At 47.5% G+C, this 17010-nt stretch overlaps 1 long non-coding RNA gene across 1 annotated transcript; it reads right to left on the reverse strand.

Moving 5' to 3' along the window:
* Positions 1 to 7571: 7571 nt before the first annotated feature.
* Positions 7572 to 9098, reverse strand: LOC148002799 (uncharacterized). Its single transcript, XR_015632376.1, has 2 exons — positions 8871 to 9098; positions 7572 to 8366 (listed from the first exon to the last, which is right to left on the reverse strand). It is a non-coding gene; the product is annotated as an uncharacterized LOC148002799 (long non-coding RNA).
* Between the last annotated feature and the right edge of the window lie 7912 nt (positions 9099 to 17010).

Consider the following 17010-nt stretch of genomic DNA (forward strand, 5'->3'; position numbering starts at 1 on the left):
GGCCAGGCATGATCCCGAGTCCTAGAGAACAAAATGGACCTGAATCCCTCCCCTTAAAGATTTCAATTTTTGGTAGAGACATTCAAATCCAAAAGGGGAATGTGGCGGGACATGAATAGCAGGTCAACTGTCCCTCGTGGTTTTCTCATGTCAAGCAGGCGTCAAGGAACACATCACAGCTTAATGTGCCACGCAATCCCACTAACAAGCGACATCTCTTATTTCTCCATGGGAAATGAATAATCACAAGGAGGCTTGGTCTACACAGGTGCCAGGCAGCCAGCAGCATGCGAATGTTGGGGCATCTTAAAGTCGAAGCGACAGACAAAAGGCCCAAGAGCCCTGCTCCCTGACTGGGATGGCTCATGCTCTGCCACACCCACTGCCAGACTGTGTGATTGTCACAGGTACTATGAGCATCTGATGGCAAAGACGCTACTAAGTATAGGGACTCAGTGGAGGGAAAAGCACACCGGTCTCCTTGCTCCATGCTCAGCATGCTGGAACGGTTATTTATTTAATGAGGAAAGTTACAGGGCACCCGACTAGATTTTAATGCAGTATTTGTGATATACTTATAATAATAAACGAAAAAATAAAAAACAAATTGTCTGAAATTCCGAAATACCGAGGTATTCTGTGTTTGTTTTATCCGGAAGCTCTAACTCTGCAAGATTCAGAGGTAGGTGATGAGTGTCCCACACAGGGTCAGTGAGGTGCCACAAACACCCTTCCCCATCTCACTGGTCCACGGGGGGGGGGGGGGGGATGTGATTCCTGAGATCTCACCCTCAGAGTGCAGAGCATATGAACGCCAGAGAGGTCAGAATGGGGTGAGAGCATCCTTTGCAAATGGTATGCTGCAAGGCCGTCCAGTGGAGAGCCGCGCCAGGAGGGCTGTGACGGCTTCCTTGTGATTGGTGCCCAGCTAACGGGGCTGGCCATGCAGGAAGCCATCTGGAGCTGTGTGCTGAGTCACAGGGTCTGGAGGAAAACAAGAACACTGTGAGTCCGGAGCAGCTGAGAGGCTTTTCCCTGGAGATGGCAATGGGCACCAGAAATAGAAACTGTCCCTGTGCCGTAACACTGGGAGGTTGGAGTCTCTAATAATCCTTGATCTAATGATCCACAAGGCCTTAAAGCGACTGGATTCGTGAGAAGGCGGAGCCACCTCCTTTTATACAAAGGGGAACTGTTACTGTTTAGATGTGAGCGGATTCTGTTCAAACCCCAGCTCCTAATTTGTCTCTCCCAGCGTAGAAAAAGTAGTAAAATGCTGTTCTTCTGTCATTCAAGCAGAGAGTGGACCAGGTTCAGTGTTTTTAAAAAAGTGTTTGTGGGATAGGAGAATGGCTTGTTCTCCCCTTGGGCTGTTTCCTCAACATCCTGACTCTGTTTTCCTTCAGAGATAAGTATCCTTGTCTCCTCAAGATAGCATGATGGGAGAGCTGAGAGCCAGTTCCGCCTCTCAGAGCAAGCAATGCGTTTGCAGAGGACCTGACTCGATTCCCAGCACCTAGCCTCACGAAGATCACAGCCACCTGCAACTGCAACTCCAGGGCATCTGACACCTCAGGCCTCTGACAGAATCTCCACTCATGAGCATGCCCCCCCAACACCGACACCCACATACATATAATTTACAAAAGTAAAGGGGTTAAATAAGTTCTGCAGAAAACCCTCTTGCTCCCACAGAGCTGGCACACAGGACGTAGCCAGTGAGTGGTGGTCTTAGTAGCCTAGGGATACCAGGACATCTCCCTCGTAGGTTGGTTAGTGTGGTCATTACATGGGACCAGCCAGTCATCTTTTTTCTCAAGTGAGCATTAGGCAAAGCTCCCAGGGAGGTCTGAAACTGGTGTGGGAGCAATGTAGTTGGTGAGGTTACACACACACACACACACACACACACACACACACACACACACACACACGGATGCTAACCCCTCCATCTCACCCCTCCCATGCACCCACAGTTCCGAATTCATAGTCTCCTTTCTTTAATTGTTGCTACTTTTAAATACATGTACACATAATTCTACATGTACACATAGATAATATTAGCAATCGTCAGATCTGCTGTTACTCAGGGTGGGTCCCTGGGGAGTGAATGGGAAGGTATAAAGCAGAGTCTTGCTGGAAGAGGCAGGCCACGTTACCATGACTTAAGCGATGATGTAAACCACTTTGCTGTACGGTGTCTTCCCACAATGGTGAACCGAAACCATGAATAAAGTAAGTCCTTCTTCCCCGCCCGCAGGCTTCCTCCTCTCAGTTGTCTCTTCCGGCATTCTTGGGGAGAGAGGCCATCACCACACCCCTACTCTACCCTCTGCTGTGATGGGGTCGAGCTTTTTAGTTTCACTGCACTTTGTGTACATGTGCTGGATTATCATGCTATGTTCATAAAATATATAACAAGATTATGTCGTTTAAGTTATCGACTTTAGATATCAACTTTAAAACTGAACTCACCAGACAGCAGTGCCCAAACAAACTAAGCAAAACGAACAGCACAACAGCAGAAAGCAGGTCCATTTCTAAGGGGCTTCAAATCAGCTCGGCTTCTCACTGTATCATCTCCCACTAACTTTACTAGAACCCCATTATCTCAGCCACACAATCTGGAGGTGTTCGACTGCATAGAAACTAAAGAAATTGAGTTTGGATAAAGTAGAGACAAGCAAAGAGGGTCTAGACTAGAGGCTGACCCAGCCCGAACTCAGGGTTCAGCCAAAGCCCTTAGAGCTGTGGGGTGACCTTCCCACTTGGGGAAGGGCAGATCTGGGTCTGTAGCTCCCAGTTGCAGTTGACTGAAGGAAGGACGGTGTGTCTGGCACCGAAGATGCACAGTACATACCTGCTCAAGTGATACAGGGAATGTGACTTGGAAGGCATTACATATAATGTGCTGACTGAGTGTGGGCTTTGGGGCCAAAATGGAAGCTCTGGGATCCACCCTATCACTTATGGACGGAGCCTACTGTATTAGCTTCTCTAGAGGTACAGAACTGATAGGTTCAATCTATAATACACACACACACACACACACACACACACACACACACAGAGGTTTTGTTAGAATGGCTTCTGGGTTACAGTCCTACTATTCCAACAATGGCTATTTCCCAAAGGAAAGTCCAAGAACTCAATAGTTGTTCCGACCACAAGGCTGGGTGTCTCAGCTGCTCGTCAATATATACCAGAATCCCAAAGAAGTAGGCTCTAATACTGGTGAAGGCATGGACTTGACAGCCAGGCCTTTCTTCTATGTCCTCTTATAGGATGCCATCCAAAAGCATGGTACCAACTCAAGGTGGATCCTCCCACCTCAAATATACAGATTTAGGGTAGGTCTTCCTCTTCAAATACTTCAAGTGAGAGAAACCCCTCACAGCCTCTTGGTGTTTAGTTCATTCCAGGTGTAGTCAAGTTGACAAGCAAGAACAGCCATCGCATCTACACATTCCTTTTTCTACCTCAGTTTTCTAATCTATGAAATGGGAGTGTGATACTTGCCTCCTGGGATGGTTGTCAAGAATAAAGGGATGAAGAAGTGGTTTAAAGAAGTCTTGTATATGCTCCTTAAATGTCAGGCATTACTTGTGTTGGCTTTTTGGGTTGAAATATAAAATTCAAAATACTCCAAAATCTTAAGTGTTTTTTTGAGTACTATCATGATGTAACAAATGAAAGACCCCATACCTGACCTCTCATGATGAAGTGCATGCAAACTTAGTTTTATACATAAAGATAGATTTACATGCTTGTGTAAAATTATCCAAAGGCTATGTCTTTTTCTTTTCCTTTTTTTTTTTTTTTGTTTTTGATAAAATATTCTGACAAATATCAACTTAAGGGAGAAAGTTTTACCTTTCCAGTTTAAGGTACAGTCCATCATGGTGGGGAAGGTAAGGCAGGAGCAGCTTGAGCTACTACTGGTCATGTGGCATCTACAATCAAGAAGCAGAGAGTAACAAATGCATGCAGCTGCTCAGCTCCCTTCCTCTACTTACAGGATCCTAGGGTATGGTGTCGCCCATAGTGGGCAGCTCCTCCCACTTCAATGAATGCAATCAAGATGACTGCCCGGGCATAGTCTGGGGCCTGTCTCCCAGAAAACTTAGGCTCTGTGAAGTTGGTGATTAACACTACCTCCCACAGGCTGTGTGCACCAAGTGTACAGGAACAAATATATGTAAACTTTAATCTTTGGATTCGGTCCCACCCCCAAGCTACCTCAGCAGCATATGAAAATAACAAACCTGAAACAGTGGTGTGGTCGTTCAGAATGTGTAGGCTTGTTGAAAGGGTTTAGAGAGAAGCACAGAAGTGTGTGAGGAATTCATAGAGACTCAATGGGCAACAGCAGTCACCTTCTGCCTTCTGCCAGCATTACCACCACCATCACCACCGTCACTGCAGCTGTAAGAGCTGCTCACAGGAAACAGATGCAAACACACTGGGGCCACATTTTATTCAGAAAGGAGACATCTGGACCCAGGAGTAGGGTCCTCTGCCAAGTTCAACACTAGATCTGTTCTTTACCATGTTAGGAGGTTACTGTCTGCTCAAGGTCATGTGAAGAGTCCCCCAGCCTTCTCCAGCATCTGTCTCTGACTTATCTAATAAGCCATCTTTTCTGTTTCAGCCTTGACATTAGCCCCGGTGAGTGTTGCTTAAGCTGCTGTCCTTTGGACTTCCAATCCTCTTTTGAAACGTCAGCTGTTCAAAGTCATAGATGATGGCTGTAAACCATATGTTCTAGACCTTGGCTTATTATTTTTCTTTGGCTTGTCTCACATCGAAACTTAAAATACATTTCTTCAAAAGGGAAAGTTACTCACCACTATGAAGAGAAAGCTGGTACCACCTACTGTAGATGGAAGCTTCCCATAAAAAGAAATTGCGTGACATTAAAACAATGTTATTACGTTTTGGAGAACTAGGGCTGCCCATCAAAGACTCTGGGCTTAGGGCCTGGACCTGTTTGATTTCCATTTAAGAGAGAAATTTGGAGAGGTGCTGTGGTTTTCAAAAATGTTAAAAATGCGTCAGAACCGAAAGGAAAAAAAAATTTCCTCTTGATGAATGAGAATTGAAAGAAAATATAAACAAGAAAAGGCTGTCAAGATTACCACAAGATCCATAGGTTTTTTTTTTTTACCTCATTGTCTTCTTTCTTTCTAGAAACTTCTCCTTTTTCTCCAATCTAGTTCTTTAGTGAGAAGAACCTGAGAGAAGGTTGCTAACCCCTGCTCACTTTTTATATCATCTCTGGAAGCCCCGTACCCTGCTTTGAAGTGGGAGGACTCAGTTAAGAAGCATTCTTCCTGAATGACTACGGGCTTTCATCTGAAGACACATTCTTTACAGCCTAGGTCCCTTGGGCTGCTATTGCAGAGCCCTGCAAGGGGGTGAGTGCTTGTTTGAACAACAGGAGTTGCTCTCCCAAAGCTCAGGAGCTGAAGGCCACCAAAAGGGCAGGTTTGCTGTCAACAGGACTCACTTCTGCTGTTCAGACACACCCTTTCTGCCTTTTCTTTTCAAATTTTTTGAGACAGGCTCTCACCATATAGCTTTAGCTGGCTTCTAACTCCCCACATAAATCAGGCTGGCCTTGAAGTCTGCTTGCCTCTGTCTCCCAAGTATTAGGATTCAAAGTATATGTATGCCACCAGGCCTGTGTCCGTAGATGCCTTTCTTCAGCAAGGTCCTCATGAGGGGCAAAGCTTTGGGAAGTACGCTGGGTCTCTTTCATAGAGACATCAATCCCATTCCTGAGGCTCCACAGATTTCTCTTCCTTTCCTGATAACATCCCCTAGGAGTTGGGCTCCAGTGCAATGACTTAGGGTGAAGGAGACATTCGGCGTAAATGTTCTCCTCTCTGCTTATGAAGTTCTCTTGTTTTACTTTCCCAATGCAGTGGATGGAACCAGAGCCTTGCAAGGGCTGGACAGACACTACTGTGAACCTACATTCTCAGCCCTTGGTTTGTTTGTGTTGGAGACAGCCTAGCCCTGATCTCACTGTGTATTGAGGCTACCCCTGATCTGACTATGGAGCACACATTGGCCTTGAACTTACTCTGTAGTCCAGGCTGACCTTGAACTCACTAACCTCTTGCTTCTACTTCCTGAGTTACAGGAATACGCCACCACACCTTGCTGAGAGCAAGGGATAACACACCCAAAGAACAGCTCCCAAGGGATGGGCCGAGTCGCTGATCCACACGAGGCCTGAAGAGGTGGGATTCATCACGAGGCCGCAGAGAAATGCACATTTCTTTTCTGGAGGTGGCTTTTCTGCTTGCTGAACAGAGCAGATGGCTGTGCTTGAGATGGGAAAGGAAATTGCTAACCCTGTCCTCTGGCATAGAATCGAGGAAGAAAGAATTGACTAGCTCACTAGGCTGGGCTCTGTTCCCCTCTTCTGCGGCCTCAGCAGATTTCCCCTACAGATGCTCTGCCAACGGAGAGTCTTCGAGGAGCACCACCCCCGATTCCCTTGTCCTAAATCGTTAGGGCTCTGCCTCACCTATGCACCGGACCCAAATTTCTCAGCTGCCTTCCCTGAGGCCCAGCAGTCTGTTCTGAGCAGCAGACCTACAACATGTGGGCTGTAGAATTTCTTCCCTTGATTTCTCTCCTTCTGCTCCATGGGCTACCTGGCACATAGTAGGTGTAAAGACATGCTCTCAGTTTTTTGAATGCATACATACATGCAGACATACATTTATTTCTAGACTGGCCAAAATAAACAGTGCTTGAGTCTTCCCTATAGGACACACACATTAACAAAGCCGCACTGTCCTGATTGGTCTGTGATTTTTTTCCCCGGCTTCAGCCTTAACAAAGTGGCACCGTTGGGTGGCACATCATGGGAGACAAATGACTCCATGAGCAAGCGAGCAGCCTGCCCTCTGGATTAGTGGGCTCTGCATCCACTGACCTGACCAACATCTGACCAAAAACGTTCAACAGAAACTGCACTTGTGCTAAGAATGCAGACTCTTCTCTTCCTGACATTGCTCCCTAAAACCACAGTGGGTTATCTCCACTGGACGCGGGCGATGTGCACAGGTTGTCCAGGAGTGCTATTACATGTACATGCTTGGAGCATCCTGGAGGAGGGAAGCCTTACTCTGAATAAGGGCAGGACCACTCTACAGGCAGGGTACAGGACTCAATAAAAAGAGATCAATGGAGGAAGCCAAGTTAGTGCCAGCATCTATCTCTTCCTATGTCCTAATCTGCCCAATGTCAGTGAACTCCCAATGCCACCATGATAGACTTCATCCTCTGAGCCAGGAGCCACAATAAACTTCGCCTCTGAAGTGCTGTTCTGTCGGGCACTTCCTCTCAGCCATGAGAGTGTAACTGATACAGCTATTCTAACTATAGTGCACCCGGATGAGAAGCCATCACAGGGAGCGGCGCCTTGATGAGGAGGGACAGAGCTTGTCCATCACAAAATGATGAGCACAGTGAAGCCAACAGCCTCTTGTCCCCCAACCAGGTATCACTGCTTGTATTTTAACTGGCACCCAAGCACCAGAAGCCCTCTCTGATGGGTTATTAGACTTTTATTAGAAGCAAAAGCTGAAAAACCAGGTCTTGACACAGAGAAACGCTGTTTCTTAGGAAGTTGGAGGTGGTTAAGATCAAGGCCAGGAGCAAAGAGCTTGCTTCATCTGTTTTCTCTATAAATGTTGGCTGCAGCCACTCAGTGCACTTGGGTTTCTCTGCCCAAATTTCTGTGTAGGTTTCGTTGAAGATTTTAAAAACACGGTCTCATAGCCCATGCTAGTCTCAACCCTAAAATGTATCAGCCCTGAGCACCTGCCTTCCTGGGTGCTGGAATGACAGGTGTATGGTCCCACACCAGCCCCTTAGCGAGGCACTGTCATCAGAAATCCCAAGTCTTCTTGTAGATTGGCTCAGTTCTCAGACCTCTTCAGAGACGTGTTTTTGTTCAGTGGACCATGGAACGCAGAAACACACAACAGGATAGCATGAGGTGACTAAGCCACTGTAGGGCGCTCAGCCACAAATAGGGTATCTGTGCCACATCCTTTTCCTGCGGCTTGGGGAGCATCTCAAAAAAAGGGATGGAAAGATTTTAAGAGGCAGAGGTCAGGGAGCAGCACAGAGAACACTGGCTTCCGGATACGACAGGAACACTGGGCTCATGGCAGCCATGGCTCCCTGCAGGAGCGCTGAACAGGATCAAGCCACTCAACTCAAGCACGACGTGGGAGGGGTTCAGGAGACCCATGCTTGAGGGGCTGCTGGAGGAGCCGAGAGTCAGTTCCTCTTAAGGTTGTAGCTCCTGGGAGGTTGACTGTGCTCCAGTAGATGGCCTCCTGCATGGAGTAGACAAGTGACACAAATTGGAGTTGATGGGTTATTGAATTAAGAAAAAAAGGATACGAAGTTTGGGGATAGTGAGGGAGCAGGACTGAGAGGAGTTAAGGGGGAAAGATGGAGTAAATATGACCAATGTGCACTGTGTGGCATGCTCAAAGACTAAAGAAATGAGGAGGAGAAGGAAGAGGAGGAGGAGGAGGAAGAGGAGGAGGAGGAGGAAGAGGAGGAGGAGAGGAAGGGAGGGAAAGGGAGAGTGGAGAGGGAAAGGGAGGGACAGAGGGATGGAGCAAGAGGGTAGAGATGGAGGAAGGAAAGAAGGGAGGAAGAAAAAAGGAAGGGGGAGGGGAGGGGGAGGGGGGAAGAAGAAGAAGGGAGGGAGGGAGAAGAGAGGGAGGGGAAGGAAGAGGAAGAGAGAGATCCCAAGACCAGCACCAGGATGACAGGTAGGTGCTTAGCCTGAGCAACAGAGGGAAAGATGCTGAGCTGGAAGCCTCAGTTACCTCCTACTTCCTCTTCCTCTGAAAAGCAGTTCAGGACCTTCTCCATAGCTCCCCCGGGGTCCCAGCCTTCAGAGTGCCTCTTCACTAGCCTTGTGTCTATAGTACTCCACTACCACAGAGAGCCCCATCCAGGTAGCTGTCTTCCTGGGCATGTGTTGGATCTTCCAGACCGAAGTCCTTCCTGCTCTTTTCTCCTGAGCTGCCTCTTAGCCACCCGACTGTACCTTCTAGGTGCAGGGCTATGGATTGATGTCTATATGCAGGTGAGGGCAGGCACAAGATAAGACAAGGCCTGTGATTGGGCAGTGAAAAAGTAAGGCGGAGACAGAGTTTTTGGAGAGGCCAGAGATATAGGGGAAAGAGGAAGAACCAAGGTGGAGGCAGAGAAGGACGACTGAGACCTGTGTGGCTTTAAGTGGCCACAGGTAGCTATGGATATTTCATAAGGGATGGAATTTTATAGGACAATTTGTCTTATCTAGGTGGGCGGTTTGAATCTATATCAATTGGTTGTGAGTTTATTGTGTGGATGTTTTGTGGGGTGAGATTTTACTGATACAGATCTGATTGATAAATTATAAGCTTATTGAGTTTTGATTTTACCAGGTTGCTGGGAATGTGAACAGAATCTGAAGCAAGAGAGCTGAGAGGCAGGCGGTCTTTGTATGGGACTGGAGTAGCAACGACCCACCTTGGGAACTAGATGGGGAGCCGCTGTGGGGCTAGCCGTGGAGGCCGAGGGACTGCCAGAGACAGAGAGTAACAGAAGATAGCGTGGCCTGGTGCCTGGTGCCTCACACTTCCTATTTATTATTTATCGCAACATGGGGCCTGCTCTCCTAGTGAGAAGCCGCTGGCTTTCCCCTCCGGGAGAACACCTGAGCATGTGAGGAGACGGCTATGTGTGGCTGTCACGATAGAGCAGGGAGTGTTACTGTTCTCAAGGGAAACACTGCTAAACGTCAGTCATGTACAGAACAGCCCTCTGTCCGACCTTAAATGTCCACAGTGCTGAGCTGAGAGCCCCTAGTCCCAGCTCAGATTCCCTATCTTCCCCTAGGAGGCCTTCCTCAATCATCCACTCAGATATCTCCCTCATACCCCTGCTGCCTTTTCCTCTGGGTGACAACATTGGTAGCTGCTTTGGAACCTCTGCCTGGTCTAGAAGAGGGACCTATGACATGGGCTTCACTCACGGTCAGCTTCCCTGGCATACAGTGTGTGACAGAGTCAACAGGTGCTGCCCAGCTAGTGTTGATTAGGGAGTGGCTAAGTTCCTCAGAGGCAGAGGATCACAGAGCCTTCGTGGTCTGGCCACATTTATGTAAGGCAGACTCAGCCTCTGTGGATGGTTGGCAAATGTCATAAGCTTCTGCACCCCTACAGTGAGGCTACTGAGACTGGTCCTTTCATCAGAAGCTGTAGTGCAGAGCAAATAATCCGTTGGCTTGAGAAAATGCCTGACTCTGAGGAGCCTCAGCAAAGGTCATGTGTGTCTTCAGCGTCACTGTCAAGATCTGCTGGGGCGGGCAGTGGGGATGAGTGAAGGGGCTCTGGGCTACCACAAGGAGATTAGGGATGCATGCAGTTTGCAAGGCCAAAGCCGTCTGCATTGGATTCGGCCAGCCCTTGGTTCAGCCATGATGTGAATGGGACGAAGCCTTTCCCAATCCCATCCGAGAGCACGGAGTGAGGGTGGCAGATGGCACTGTCCTTGAATTACAAATGCAGGGGAGGAAACTGAAGTGCTCCTCCGTTACAACAGATATGGGCTGTGAGAGGGAAGGGGCAGGGCGTGGCCACAGAGGAAGTATGTATCCTTTTAGCTGAGGGTAGCTGAAGACCTAGAGTAGTATTCTTTTATAGCGATAAGTAACTTAGAGGGGTTCTCCACCTCATATAGAGAGAAAGTGAGCCCAGGTTTGGGCAAGCATTTTCTGTTTTACAATCTGAGGCCTTGATTCTTTGAATAGTAGTATTTCTTCCCTGACCCAGGTCAAGGCTAATGACAAACCCTGTCCTGCGACATCCTGGCTACCGGCACCTCTGGTCTTCACACCTCTGGTCTTCAGAAGACACCTGCAAACAGATGCCTTTATCTAGAACGAACTTGGGGTTGGGCACAGAACTTCCAGGCACTTCCCTGAACCAGCCTGCCTGTGAGACACTGAGGTAGACTGGGACACTGTCTAACAACAGGCTGGCCAGAAACCACACAATCTCTTACACTCAGCAAGCCTAACTTTCCTTCACTATAAAACTTAAGAGTGTCTGCCTCCCAGTTATGCATCTACACAGACATACACTGGTATAGCTTCTCATCCTGGCCACGATACATAATAAATGGTTAAAGAAATCTTAGTATTGTGGCCAGAATGGCTTTAACACCAACCTGCCCTCTGGACTTTGAAGCCCTAAGGACAGTTCCAGTAGTGGATTTGTCCTTTGTTCTCGGCACCTGTCACCTGCTAGGGCCTCGGTAAATGGCGCTGGCTTGTGGCTGGAGACGGAACCCTTAGGGACACCCACTTCTCGGTAGCACCATGGAATGCTACCCATAACGGATGTGACTCTTGGTCAGTAGTTTGGACTATAATCCTGAATGGATAAAGCAGCCCTCATGTCTAATAGTGAAGTGGCCCCAGGATGTTTTCCCAGCCTCTCTGTGCAGTAAGAAGCCCACTCACACCATAGGCAATTTGCATTTAAATTGGTTTTTGCTCATTACAGAACTCTTGTAGGTCAGCTGGAGTTCTTGTTCTCCAGAGGCGGTGGTTTGGTCTCTCCGTTTCTGCCTCCCTCTCTCCCTAACATCCGAATGGAGTCACAGAAGCTCGTCGTGGAGACTAGATAGCATTAGGGTGTTTCTCAAATCTCATGTACACTCAAGTAAGCGAGGAGGAAGAGAGCAGAGGATCCTGAATTTAAGAACTCCAGTCCCATTTATTTCAACACTGTCCACAAAGTATGCTGAGTGACGGACACATCGGCTGCCCTCCAGGGGCTCCTTGTCTAGTAAAGGAGAGAAAATGAAGGCTTGAAACCAAAAGCATCACCTTTTGTGCAAAGGACTACTTATTAAATGTCAGAATGTATTCCAGCCAGGCCACAGGGCTTTCAGGAAAGTGTTCATCATGAGTGACAGTAGCATTCATGTGTGTGTGTGTGTGTGCACACATGTTCGTATGTGCACGAGCACACACATGCACATGTACTAACATCTCATCTAAGACACTCCTAAGTATCTTCTAAGACAGAGCTCCTTTAAGTCTCTACTTACAACCCTTCCGTGCCCAAGAAATTGTCACACAATGTGAACACAGAGGGAAACAATGGAGATCCACAAAGCAAATATTTCCTGAGAACAAGTCAAACGGAAATGTATTTAAAGTGATTCTTACATACGCATAATTTTTGTACTTATTAAAGACAAAATTAAACTTTCATGTAAGATGAGTGAGGTGAACTAGTTTATCGGTGCATAAAAGATTGAATCTTGGGTGAATAGATGTGGAAGGAGAGACAGTTAATTGATAATTTTATTTTATGACTGTTGGTGCAGAGAATGGCTCTTTGCATAGATAGGAAGCACAAAATGGTAAGAACGTGTTCAGGAACATGTTAAAAAATGTTGGGAATTCTGTCCTCCTCTTAAGCTAAAATAGATTCAACACGTTTGTTTGTTTGTTTGTTTGTTTGTTTTTATAAACTCGGGTCCGTTAACCCAAATAGAAATTTTTAAAAAATCAATCAAGCACACAATCCAGTCCAAAGATGAGCTAGCACGAACAAAAATAAACAAAGGCTTTGTTCTCCATAATGAAACTGCTGTGTTTCCATCAGAGCAGACAATTTTGTGTGTACAGTGAAAACATCAAAATTCATAGCATTTGATAGTCCGAGCCCACGTGTTTAGGTCAGTGTTTTGCAGCTCTTGGCTGCATGAGACATGCGCAGTGCAGAGTGCATAAGCTGTTAGGCATGCGCAGTGCAGAGAGTACAGCTCTGAATTCAATTCCAGGGCTGCAGAGCGGCTGAGCTGAGTGTGAGTACCAGTTCTAAGGGACTTCTTGAGACAACATCCTAACATATATGTACCATACACAACGCATATGCACTTTCACATAACACTACATACGAATGTATCAGCTAGAGTTCAGCTTGAATGATACTTTCCTGAAATGCTGAGGACAATAGTGTTTCCGATTTTGGTTTACTGGAATGGACGGATAAACAAATACATACCCCTCACGCGTGCTCATGCGCATGCGCGCGCGCGCACACACACACACACACACACACACACACACACACGCACACACGCATACACACACGCACACGCACATGCGCACAAATACACAACCTAGGAATGGGTCCAAAGTCTTAACAACCGGATTCATTTCTTTTATACTATATACCTGTAGCCCGTAGGTTATTTTACACAATGTTTTAACCAACTTCGTGCATGGAACCCAGTTTCAGGACGTGGGATTCTCCACGGGAGGTTTTCACTTTGGAACACTTTCAAGTTTGGATATTCGGATTAGCTACACCCACGCTGTAGTCATCGTTCACGCCTTGCTCCTCATGACAAGCTTTGAGGGTAGTTCAGTCATTGCCCATTGTTTGATAGATGAGGAAACCTCGGCATATCTCTCTCAGATCTCTCCCAGATCACTTGCCCAAGGTCACTGACGATGAGGAGCATAGTCCCTGCAGCATCGATGGTACACTGCTGAACATGGCTGCCTACCAGGATCGAAGCCAGACTTCAAGCCACATCTGAACCTGACTCCAGAGCCTGTGCCTTTAATCCTATACTACACCACACCTGGTAAGGAGCAAGACACTCCCACACCTCCTCACTCTTCCCAGATGTAGCCGAGATGATCTGCGACAGCATTGGCTGTAGGTCAGTTCTGTAAATGACAAAAGGGAATAGCCACGTCTGTGTGGAGAATTGCATGGTACTTCAGAAGAGGCCCGTGTAGGGAGTTGAAGGGTGAGGGGGAGTCTGAAGGATGGATGGGAAGGGAAGAATGGTTTATTAAGGAAGAGCATCAGTCCCTCAAAGGTGACCAAGCATGGATGGCTTTGTTCTAGCGACCCTCCAGTTGTACGAGTGAGGCAGCTGAGCAGGTGAGGGAGACACAAAGATGTTTGAACAGGTGAGGGGCATGATCTATAGGTCACACTAGTTCCACTGGAGACGAGGAGACAGCATGATCAGTAGATACAATCAGCTACTATACTAGGCCCCATTGATTTATATAGCAGAAGGGTAAAGTGATTTTGCCTCATACCCACCAGTGTGCACCGTGGAGTTTTATCCACTCAGAGGGAGTGGCTTTGTGAGGCTCCCCTGTGGTCAGATACAAGCAGGCATTGGGTTATGGTAATGGCATTTGGGGGGTCACATGTGTGAAATACAATGGGACACAGTAATCTGGTCTGGATAAGTAAGCTACTAGTGTCAGGACTGAGGGACAGCCAGGGGACAGAGATGAGGCTCAGGTTTCAGGCAGGCCAGCCAAATTAGATATTGACTCTTTCACCCAACACCAGGGAATAGAAAACTTCTCTTTAAAGGGACAGAAAGAAAACATTGTAGGCCTTTCCGGCCCTACGGTTTCTTTGCTCATGCAGCCACAGACAACACCTAAATGTTGCATGTCCTTTAATAAGATGGGTCGTGGGCCAGAGTTAGCCCCAGGGTGGGATGAAGATCCCTGAGCTATGAGGAACCCACTGAGTGTGCCAGGTAGGAATCCCCCAGTGCACACCTTGCCGGGCAGAGTTAGGTCATGCATCTCTTCAGGAAGGATCCCAAGTTCCATTTGAAATGCAGGCTGGTTCCATGTCCAGCCCCAGGACTGCTTGGGCAGGCTACTGATCATGTATCGGGAATTTGGTCCTCTGTGTGGTGATGTTGGGAAGTGGTGGGACCTTTAGGAGGTGGGGTCATTGGTCATAGGTCATTGGGTATACCCTTAGAAAGAAGGGATTAAGGTAGATCTCGAGAGGCTTGGAGTTAGTTCTTGATAGAAGACTTGTTACAAAGAAACCTTGTTCTAGCTTCCTGCTGCAATGTTCTGTGGACTGTCACTGCCACATAGCTTCCCTGCCACATGGTGCCAGGAACTCACTGAGCCGATGTTATGCTGTGTGTGTGTGTGTGTGTGTGTGTGTGTGTGTGTGTGTGTGTGTGCGCGCGCGCACATGCACATGCTCAGAGGACAACCTCGGATGTGGGTCCTCACCTCCACCTGTCTGAGATGCTGTTAACTGCTTTGTGTCAAGCTAGCTGGCCTACACAGTTCTGTCCATTCAGTGGTCTCCACCCCCCAATAGAGGCACACTGGGATAGCAGACACCGTGCTAGCATGTCATGTCCTTTCTTACCTGGGTTCTGGTGTTCAAATCTCAGAGTGTCAGTCCTGTGCAGTGTACTGGCTTGTTTTATGTCAATTTGACACAGGCTAGAGTCTTCTGAGAGAAGGGAACCTGGATTGAGAAAAAGGTTCCGAAAGATCAGGCTTGCAGGCATTTCTACAGAGCATTTTTTTTTCTTTTTCTTTTTTCTTTTTCTTTTTTTTTTTTTTTTGGAGCTGGGGACCGAACCCAGGGCTCTACCACCGAGCTAAATCCCCAACCCCTACAGAGCATTTTCTTAATTAGTGGGTGGGGCCACCCCAGGGCTGGTAGTCCTGGGTTCTACAAGACAGCAGGCTGAGCAAGTCATGGGAAACAAACCAGTAAGCAGCACCCCTCCATGGCTTCTGCATCAGCTCTGCCTCCCAGTTCCAGCCCCGTTTGCATTCCTGTCTTGACTTTCCTCAGTGATGAACAGTAAATGTGGAAGCATGAGGTAAATTAGCCCTTCCCTCTCCAACCTGCTTCTTGGCCATGTCTTGTTACAGCAATAGAAACCCTGAGTAAGAGCCACATCAAAGCAGTGTATCCACTTAGCCATTTTCCTCAGCCTTAGGCCATACTCGCAAACCCTCCATGTTGTAAGCTCCAGTCACCTCTTTGCTCTATACATACCTACTCTCAGGTGTTTCTCTATAAGCATGAAAATGAACTAAAAATATCTCATCCAGATGCCCTGGCCCTGTTACAGCTGGAGTGGACCCCCTTTCCTGGCACTACTGTTGGTTATAAATGCTGCACAAAGCCTAACACCAGGTAAGTGTTCTCATTTAATTCCACAGAGACCCAGTGAGGGAAGCAGGTGCCATGGTGTCTCCTCACTGCCCAAGGAGTCTCAGCTCGTCACTGTCTTACCCAAGTCATCTGGCTAATGAGCCTCAGAAGTCCAATCTCAAAAACTGGGCCATGGCCACCAAACCAAGCTCGTGTTAGCCTAAAACCCAGACTGGGGTTGGCAATTTATGCCAGGTCATGGCGCCGAAGTAGAAAACAAGCAAGCGTAAGGCAGACAAGCCCGTCCAGTCTCAACCAAATTTAACAGCAGGAGGGCGTCGCAGCTCTCAGAAATTCTGCTACACAGAGTCATGTCAGACAAAGTGAACGTGCTCATCCACGAAGGAGAGGCCATCAAAGGGTAGGACAAGAAATGTGAGGAGACAAATGTTCTCTGTTTCCTCTGCTCAGGTCAAACAAGGACTTGTGGAAGCCTCATCCCGTCCCTCTCCTTCTGCAGAGTGTCAAAGTCCAGAAACTCAAATGCCCTGTGTGTTGGTTAAGTCCCTCATTATTGTGACAAAATATAGGTCAAAAGCAAGGTAAGGAAGGGTTTATGCTGACTTGCAGGTTGAGGGTATAGACAGCATGAGAGCAAGAAAATGGCAACAGAAACAAACAACTGCCCACACTGTGTCTGTGGCCTGACACCCAAGACATGGGCTGATAATCAGTGTGGGATCTCCCTTTTATTCAGTCAAGGAACCCTATCCACCTTTGAGGTCAATCCCCGCCCTGCTCAGTTAAAGCTTTCTGGAAACATCCTCACAGAGACATGCAGAGATGCGTTTCCATGGAAATCATGGATCTCATCAAGTTGTCATGAAGATCAGCTGTCATACCATGAAAGTCATGCTTGGTGAAGGGCGTTCAGGGCACACTGGGAGTGTGAGGCAGGGGTACCTGACTTGGCCTGGCTTCAGGGAGCTAAGAT

Source organism: Rattus norvegicus, chromosome 10 (assembly GCF_021556685.1).
Source record: "Rattus norvegicus strain SHRSP/BbbUtx chromosome 10, alternate assembly SHRSP_T2T, whole genome shotgun sequence".
NCBI classification, from domain to species: domain Eukaryota; kingdom Metazoa; phylum Chordata; class Mammalia; order Rodentia; family Muridae; genus Rattus; species Rattus norvegicus.